This window comes from Neodiprion lecontei, chromosome 2, assembly GCF_021901455.1.
Source record: "Neodiprion lecontei isolate iyNeoLeco1 chromosome 2, iyNeoLeco1.1, whole genome shotgun sequence".
Lineage (NCBI taxonomy): Eukaryota > Metazoa > Arthropoda > Insecta > Hymenoptera > Diprionidae > Neodiprion > Neodiprion lecontei.
The window spans coordinates 41,197,069-41,205,211 of NC_060261.1; positions in this window are offsets into that span (position 1 = coordinate 41,197,069).

The following is an 8,143-nucleotide window of genomic DNA, read 5'->3' on the forward strand; positions in this document are numbered from 1 at the left end:
GTGGTTCCCGGTTCATGTTTACAATAAATTATTTCAATTCGTTTTTCGCGCAATCCCAAATTCGGTAGCTGTCAGTCCGCTAATAAAATTTCTCGACTTCCAGGATAAGCGCTCCGTGGTTCCTGGTTCATGTTTACAATAAATTATTTCAATTCGTTTTTCGCCCAACCCCAAATTCGGTAGCTGTCAGTCCGCTAATAAAATTTCTCGACTTCCAGGATAAGCGCTCCGTGGTTCCTGGTTCATGTTTACAATAAATTATTTCAATTCGTTTTTCGCGCAAGCTCAAATTCAGTAGCTGTCAGTGCGCTAATAAAATTTCGATAACTTTATAATCTTCTCATAATCTTTTTGGTAAAATATGTCGATAAAAAAATTATATTAAACCTTACACATTATTTTTGATTTGTTCTCATGCTGAAAATATTTATTAGTATTCGAGGTATAACTCGAGGTGGTTGGCGGTGGTCGTTGGGGGTGGTTAGGGGTGGTTGCGGGTAATCGAGGTAATTCAGGAAGGGGACGAGGATTTGTCCTCGGTGAGTAAAACACTTTTATAATATTTCATGGCAATTGTAATTATATTTTATCTAAAATATTTCAAACTAGTCATGTTTACATTAAATTATTTCAATTCATTTTTCGCGCAAGCACACGTTCAGTAGCTATGAATAAGCTTATACAATTTATTATGTTATTAATTAATTAATTAATCAATTACTCAATTATATTAATCCTTACACAATATTTTCCATGTGTTCTTATACTGAAAATATTTATTACTATTCAAGGTATAACCTGAGGTGGTTATCGGTGGTTGCTCGAGGTGGTTGAAGGTGGTCGGAGGTGGACGAGGAGGAGGACGAGGAGGACGAGGATTTGTGCTGGGTGAGTAAAACACTTTTATAATATTTGATGGCAATTGTAATTATATTTCATCTGAAGTATTACAAACTTGTCACGTTTACAATAAATTATTTCAATTCATTTTTCGTGCAAGCACATATTCAGTAGCTATGAATAATCTTGTACAATTTATTATATTATCAATTAGTTAATTAATATTCTTATAATGGTTAATGGCAATTGTCATTATATTTCATCTGCAATATTACAAACTTGTCACGTTTACAATAAATTATTTCAATTCGTTTTTCGTGCAAGCACATATTCAGCAGCTATGAATAATCTTGTACAATTTATTATATTATCAATTAGTTAATTAATATTCTTATAATGGTTAATGGCAATTGTCATTATATTTCATCTGCAATATTACAAACTTGTCACGTTTACAATAAATTATTTCAATTCGTTTTTCGTGCAAGCACATATTCAGTAGCTATGAATAATCTTGTACAATTTATTATATTATCAATTAGTTAATTAATATTCTTATAATATTTAATGGCAATTGTAATTATATTTCATCTGAAATATTACAAACTTGTCACATTTACAATAAATTATTTCAATTAATGTTTCGTGCAAGCACATATTCAGTAGCTATGAATAATCTTATACAATTTATTATATTATTAATTAATTACATTAATCCTTACACAATATTTTTGATGTGTTCCTATACTAAAAATATTCATTACTATTCCAGGTATAACCCGAGGTGGTCGGAGGTGGTCGAGGAGGAGGACGAGCTGGACGAGGAGGAGGACCAGCTGGACGAGGAGGAGGACGAGGTGGACGAGGAGGAGGCGGGGGGGTCGTGGGAGAGGAGAGGAGGGAAGGGGGAAGGGGCGGGGGAGGGAAGGGTTTGGGGGGAGGGAAGGGTCGGGGCAGGGAAGGGGGAGAGGCGGGCAGGGAGGGGGATGGGATGGGAAGGGAAGGGAAGGGAAGGGAAGGGAAGGGAAGGGAGGGGGAGGGGAGGAGGGCGGGTAGGTGGGAGGGAGGGAGGGAGGGAGGGCGGGTGGGAGGGAGGGAGTGGAGGGAGTGGAGGACGGATGTCGATGCGAGCCCGTTAGAGTTAATAGAGCAGAACACCCCCTCCCCCCGCCCGCCCCTTCCCGCCCGCCCCTTCCCGCCCGCCCTCCCTCCTTCCCTCCCTCCCACCCACCCGCCCTCCCTCTCACCCCCCCCCCCCGCCCCCCCTTCCCTTCCCTTCCCTTCCCTTCCCTTCCCTTCCCTTCCCATCCCATCCCATCCCCCTCCCTGCCCGCCTCTCCCCCTTCCCTGCCCCGACCCTTCCCTCCCCCCAAACCCTTCCCTCCCCCGCCCCTTCCCCCTTCCCTCCTCTCCTCTCCCACGACCCCCCCGCCTCCTCCTCGTCCACCTCGTCCTCCTCCTCGTCCAGCTGGTCCTCCTCCTCGTCCAGCTCGTCCTCCTCCTCGACCACCTCCGACCACCTCGGGTTATACCTGGAATAGTAATGAATATTTTTAGTATAGGAACACATCAAAAATATTGTGTAAGGATTAATGTAATTAATTAATAATATAATAAATTGTATAAGATTATTCATAGCTACTGAATATGTGCTTGCACGAAACATTAATTGAAATAATTTATTGTAAATGTGACAAGTTTGTAATATTTCAGATGAAATATAATTACAATTGCCATTAAATATTATAAGAATATTAATTAACTAATTGATAATATAATAAATTGTACAAGATTATTCATAGCTACTGAATATGTGCTTGCACGAAAAACGAATTGAAATAATTTATTGTAAACGTGACAAGTTTGTAATATTGCAGATGAAATATAATGACAATTGCCATTAACCATTATAAGAATATTAATTAACTAATTGATAATATAATAAATTGTACAAGATTATCCATAGCTGCTGAATATGTGCTTGCACGAAAAACGAATTGAAATAATTTATTGTAAACGTGACAAGTTTGTAATATTGCAGATGAAATATAATGACAATTGCCATTAACCATTATAAGAATATTAATTAACTAATTGATAATATAATAAATTGTACAAGATTATTCATAGCTGCTGAATATGTGCTTGCACGAAAAACGAATTGAAATAATTTATTGTAAACGTGACAAGTTTGTAATATTGCAGATGAAATATAATGACAATTGCCATTAACCATTATAAGAATATTAATTAACTAATTGATAATATAATAAATTGTACAAGATTATTCATAGCTACTGAATATGTGCTTGCACGAAAAATGAATTGAAATAATTTATTGTAAACGTGACAAGTTTGTAATACTTCAGATGAAATATAATTACAATTGCCATCAAATATTATAAAAGTGTTTTACTCACCCAGCACAAATCCTCGTCCTCCTCGTCCTCCTCCTCGTCCACCTCCGACCACCTTCAACCACCTCGAGCAACCACCGATAACCACCTCAGGTTATACCTTGAATAGTAATAAATATTTTCAGTATAAGAACACATGGAAAATATTGTGTAAGGATTAATATAATTGAGTAATTGATTAATTAATTAATTAATAACATAATAAATTGTATAAGCTTATTCATAGCTACTGAACGTGTGCTTGCGCGAAAAATGAATTGAAATAATTTAATGTAAACATGACTAGTTTGAAATATTTTAGATAAAATATAATTACAATTGCCATGAAATATTATAAAAGTGTTTTACTCACCGAGGACAAATCCTCGTCCCCTTCCTGAATTACCTCGATTACCCGCAACCACCCCTAACCACCCCCAACGACCACCGCCAACCACCTCGAGTTATACCTCGAATACTAATAAATATTTTCAGCATGAGAACAAATCAAAAATAATGTGTAAGGTTTAATATAATTTTTTTATCGACATATTTTACCAAAAAGATTATGAGAAGATTATAAAGTTATCGAAATTTTATTAGCGCACTGACAGCTACTGAATTTGAGCTTGCGCGAAAAACGAATTGAAATAATTTATTGTAAACATGAACCAGGAACCACGGAGCGCTTATCCTGGAAGTCGAGAAATTTTATTAGCGGACTGACAGCTACCGAATTTGGGGTTGGGCGAAAAACGAATTGAAATAATTTATTGTAAACATGAACCAGGAACCACGGAGCGCTTATCCTGGAAGTCGAGAAATTTTATTAGCGGACTGACAGCTACCGAATTTGGGATTGCGCGAAAAACGAATTGAAATAATTTATTGTAAACATGAACCGGGAACCACGGAGCGCTTATCCTGGAAGTCGAGTTTCACCGCGTAGCGGACCCGAAGCGTGGGATCCGGGAGGTTGAGAACCCGGTACTCGAAATACGTAGCGGACCCGAAGCGCGGGATCCGGGAGGTTGAGAACCCGGTACTCGAAATTTGCGGAGCGCGACTCTCATCCGTCCGCTCTACTGCGCGGTTGTTTCCAGACTGAGGAATTCGGCTAGCTGATTTTGAATTGGTGACGTCACTTTCTGAACATCCGACATCCGAACTTTGGTTTCGAACTTTAATACTATGTATGATGATGTATGATGTATGATGTATGATGTATGATGTATGATGTACGATGTATGATGTACGATGTATGATGATATGATATGATGTATAATGCTTTTAGTTTTCACGTTTCATACAAGAAATACACACTTCATCTCTCCTGCCGATTCCAGACTCAAGCGGCCAGGCCCTTCGATGGTCAGCCGTTGACTGAAGATATATTCTTCAGTAAACGGCTCGGCTAATAACGCTGCCGTTCTGCGACAGTTGGATGACGAAAAATTTCGCTCGTATCTTTCAAATGTGTGTTAAAATACACTCGAAGTGGTAAGAAGCGAATGACGAAAAATTTCGCTCGTATCTTTCAAATGTGTGTTAAAATACACTCGAAGTGGTAAGAAGCGTCGTTCTTTCTCTCCCTATCACCTTTCTAGGTCTTTAAATCACTACGCAGCGTTAAATACTGTCTCATATACGAAGCATCCATTTCATCTCGTTCAAAATTAGCGCATCCGTGACGTATTACAGTTACTCTGAATTTTTTTCCATCCGAATACTTTTCGAAAAACAATTCTGCTCCTCCACCCAACGCAGATACTTCACTTGTGACCAGCTAAAACAACGTTTCGATTCTATGCCTATGAAAATTCAAGATCGAGACAGCAAATGAAAAGTTGTTCGAATAATTATGAATACCAATGTGATGGAATACATCGTGCGCGTCGAATAGAATCCCATTTCGAAATGAATAATTCTTCTCTTTTCATATCATAGCTAATCTAGTAATATAGGTAAATAGGATGGTTGGAGGTGTTCGGAAATGGTAGGACATTTCAAAAGTTAAAGTCGACGATGATCCGGTGCATCAATTTTGTCGTTACAGATTTTCTTTTTCCATGAGGCATAGAGTATTCAACAACGATAATGCAGTCCTTAAAATTCATCATTCATCTCTGTCTGGAAAGCTAATTCGCAAGGCGTGGTATTCTATTCTATTTGCATTATTAGAAAAATACCCGTACTCTACATACACTGTTTCTAATCTTTTGCTACATTTGGTTTAATCCCCATGCTTCCACAGCACGAATAGTCGGAAATGTTTTTGATTATCCATAATAAAATAAAAGCAGTAACAAAGCTTAAATTTATTGTTAAAGCTCTAATGAATACATCAAAATGCGGTCGAATCAATTCATTTATTATTTGCACATGACCTCTGTACATTTGATAAATTATTCCTAAATGCATTGAAACATATTTATTTATAATGAAATATCATGCAATGGGCTGTGTAAACTATAAAATATAATTTCTATCGAATAGCTGCTTTTATGTCAACAAGGCTTTGAGACTCAGTTCAGTTCGTCCTCCTCCTCGTCCACCTCAGACCACCTCCAACAATCGCCAACCACCTCGAACAACCACCGATAACCACCTCGGGTTGTACCTGGAATAGTAATGAATATTTTCAGTACAAGAACACACCAAAAATATTGTACAAGGATTAATATAATCAATTAATTATTTAATAATGTAACACTAATAATAATATGATACTCCTGATCCTACTCCTACTCCATTAAATATTATAAAAATGTTATACTTACAGTGCACAAGTTCTCGTCCTCCTCGTCGTCCACCTCGATCACCCGCAACTACCTCCAACCACCTCCAACGACCACCGCTGACCACCTCGGATTATACCTGGAATACTAATAAACATTTATAGTATTAGAACACATCAAAAATATTGTGTATGAATCAATATAATTTTTTTATTGACACATTTTACCAAGAAGATAATAAGAAAATACTATAAAATGAGCTACGAAGCGCTTGTCCCTGAAGTCGAATTTCACCAGGTAGCGTACCTGGAGCGCAGGAACCAGCGAGCGTTTGTCCTGGAAGTCGAATTTCACCAGGTAGAGTACCTGGAGAGCAGGGACCACGGAGCGTTTGTCCTGGAAGTCGAATCTCGCCAGGTAGCGTACCTGGATCGCAGGAACCACGGAGCGTTTGTCCTGGAAGTCGGGTTTCACCAGGTAGAGTACCTGGAGAGCAGGAACCAGGGAGCGTTTATCCTGGAAGTCGAATCTCGCCAGGTAGCATACCCGGAGCGCAGGATCCAGGAGGTAGAGAATCCGGTACTCTAAATCTGCGGTGCGCGATTCTCATCCGTCCGCTCTACCGCGCGGTTGTTTCCAGACTGACGAATTCGGCTAGCTGATTTTCGTCTATACAGATCGATGACGTCAAGAGAAAAAAAAAATTTTTGGGTGACGTCACTTTCTGAACATCCGAACATGCAAACTTTGGTCTCGAACTTTCATACTATGTATGATGATGTATGATGTATGATATGATATGATGTATAACGATTTGCTTCTACATATCAGACAAGAAATACGCATTTTATCTTTTCTTCCGATTCCAGACTCAAGCGGCTAGGACCTCCGATGGTCAGCCGTAGACTAAAGATGTATTCTTCAGTCAATGGGTCAGCTAATAACGCTGCCGCTCCGGGATAGTTGGATGATAGAAATTTTTGCTCCCACCTTTGAAGTGTGTGTTAAAATACACTCGAAGTTTTAAGAAGCTGCGTCCTTTCTCTCCCTATCAAAAAAAAAAAAAAAATATCGCCGACAACCACGTTTTTCACAATTCTGCATCTCCACCCTACTTAGATACTTCACTCACGACTAGCTAAAACAGCATTTAGATTCTATGCCTACGAAAATTCAAGATCGAGAGAGCAAATGAAAAGTTTTTGGAATAATTATGAATATTCATGTTATGGAATACATCGAGCGCGTGTCGAATAGAATCCCATTTCGATATGAATAATTCTGCTATTTTCATATTGTAGCCCTATTTTTGTAGATAATCTAATTTGTGTCCTGGAAGTTATAAACGATGAAGGCGGCGAACAAAAGTAAAATTATTTGGAAAACACGACCGACGCGGCGTGTACATTGGGGTCGCCGGGAGGTTGTAAGCCACCCCCGCGTACTGGTAAATCAGAACAGCAGCATCTGAGGTACGGCGAACTCAGCTCCCCACCCCTTGCGGACCGCTTATCAGAGTGGGACCCACGGCTACTTAAAGTGACAAAATACATATATTAAGTATTACATAACATCGACATTTGTAAAAACAAATAACATCTCAATTTCCATTTCTATCCGTAGTGTCCTTGTCCTTGACACCCCAAACTTATGTTTGTTGTGGCCAAACAAACTTTTGTCTGACAATCGATTTGTACGACCATTTCTAGAGTAATTGAACCCCTAGGAATGCAAAAAACGCAACAGAAAGAGCGTAGGTCGCACAGCAGAGAAGTTGTAATGTAATAACCAGCCGCATAAAATTGACGAAAAAATGGTGTCTCGTTTGTTTGCCGTAACTCTTGATCCGTTGCACACAGCTGTGAATGAATGAATCACAGCATTTTCCGAAAATCTAGTTGAAAAGACCGAACAAAATTCGCAGGGGTTAACCTTACGTGTTTCTAGTAAAAAATTTTCCGTCGTGGAATCGATAGAAATGAAATCGGATAGATGTCGATAGAGAGAAATCCTTTCCAGATTAATTGGACACAAAAAAGTTCAGAAAACGCTTTTGAAACATCGCAGCTCCGTCAGCTAAGAATGTGCGAAGGCCATGCGATGAAATTTTCTCATTCTTATCAATACAGCGTCAAAGAAGCATGTGTAAAATTTGTTTCGTTGCGATTT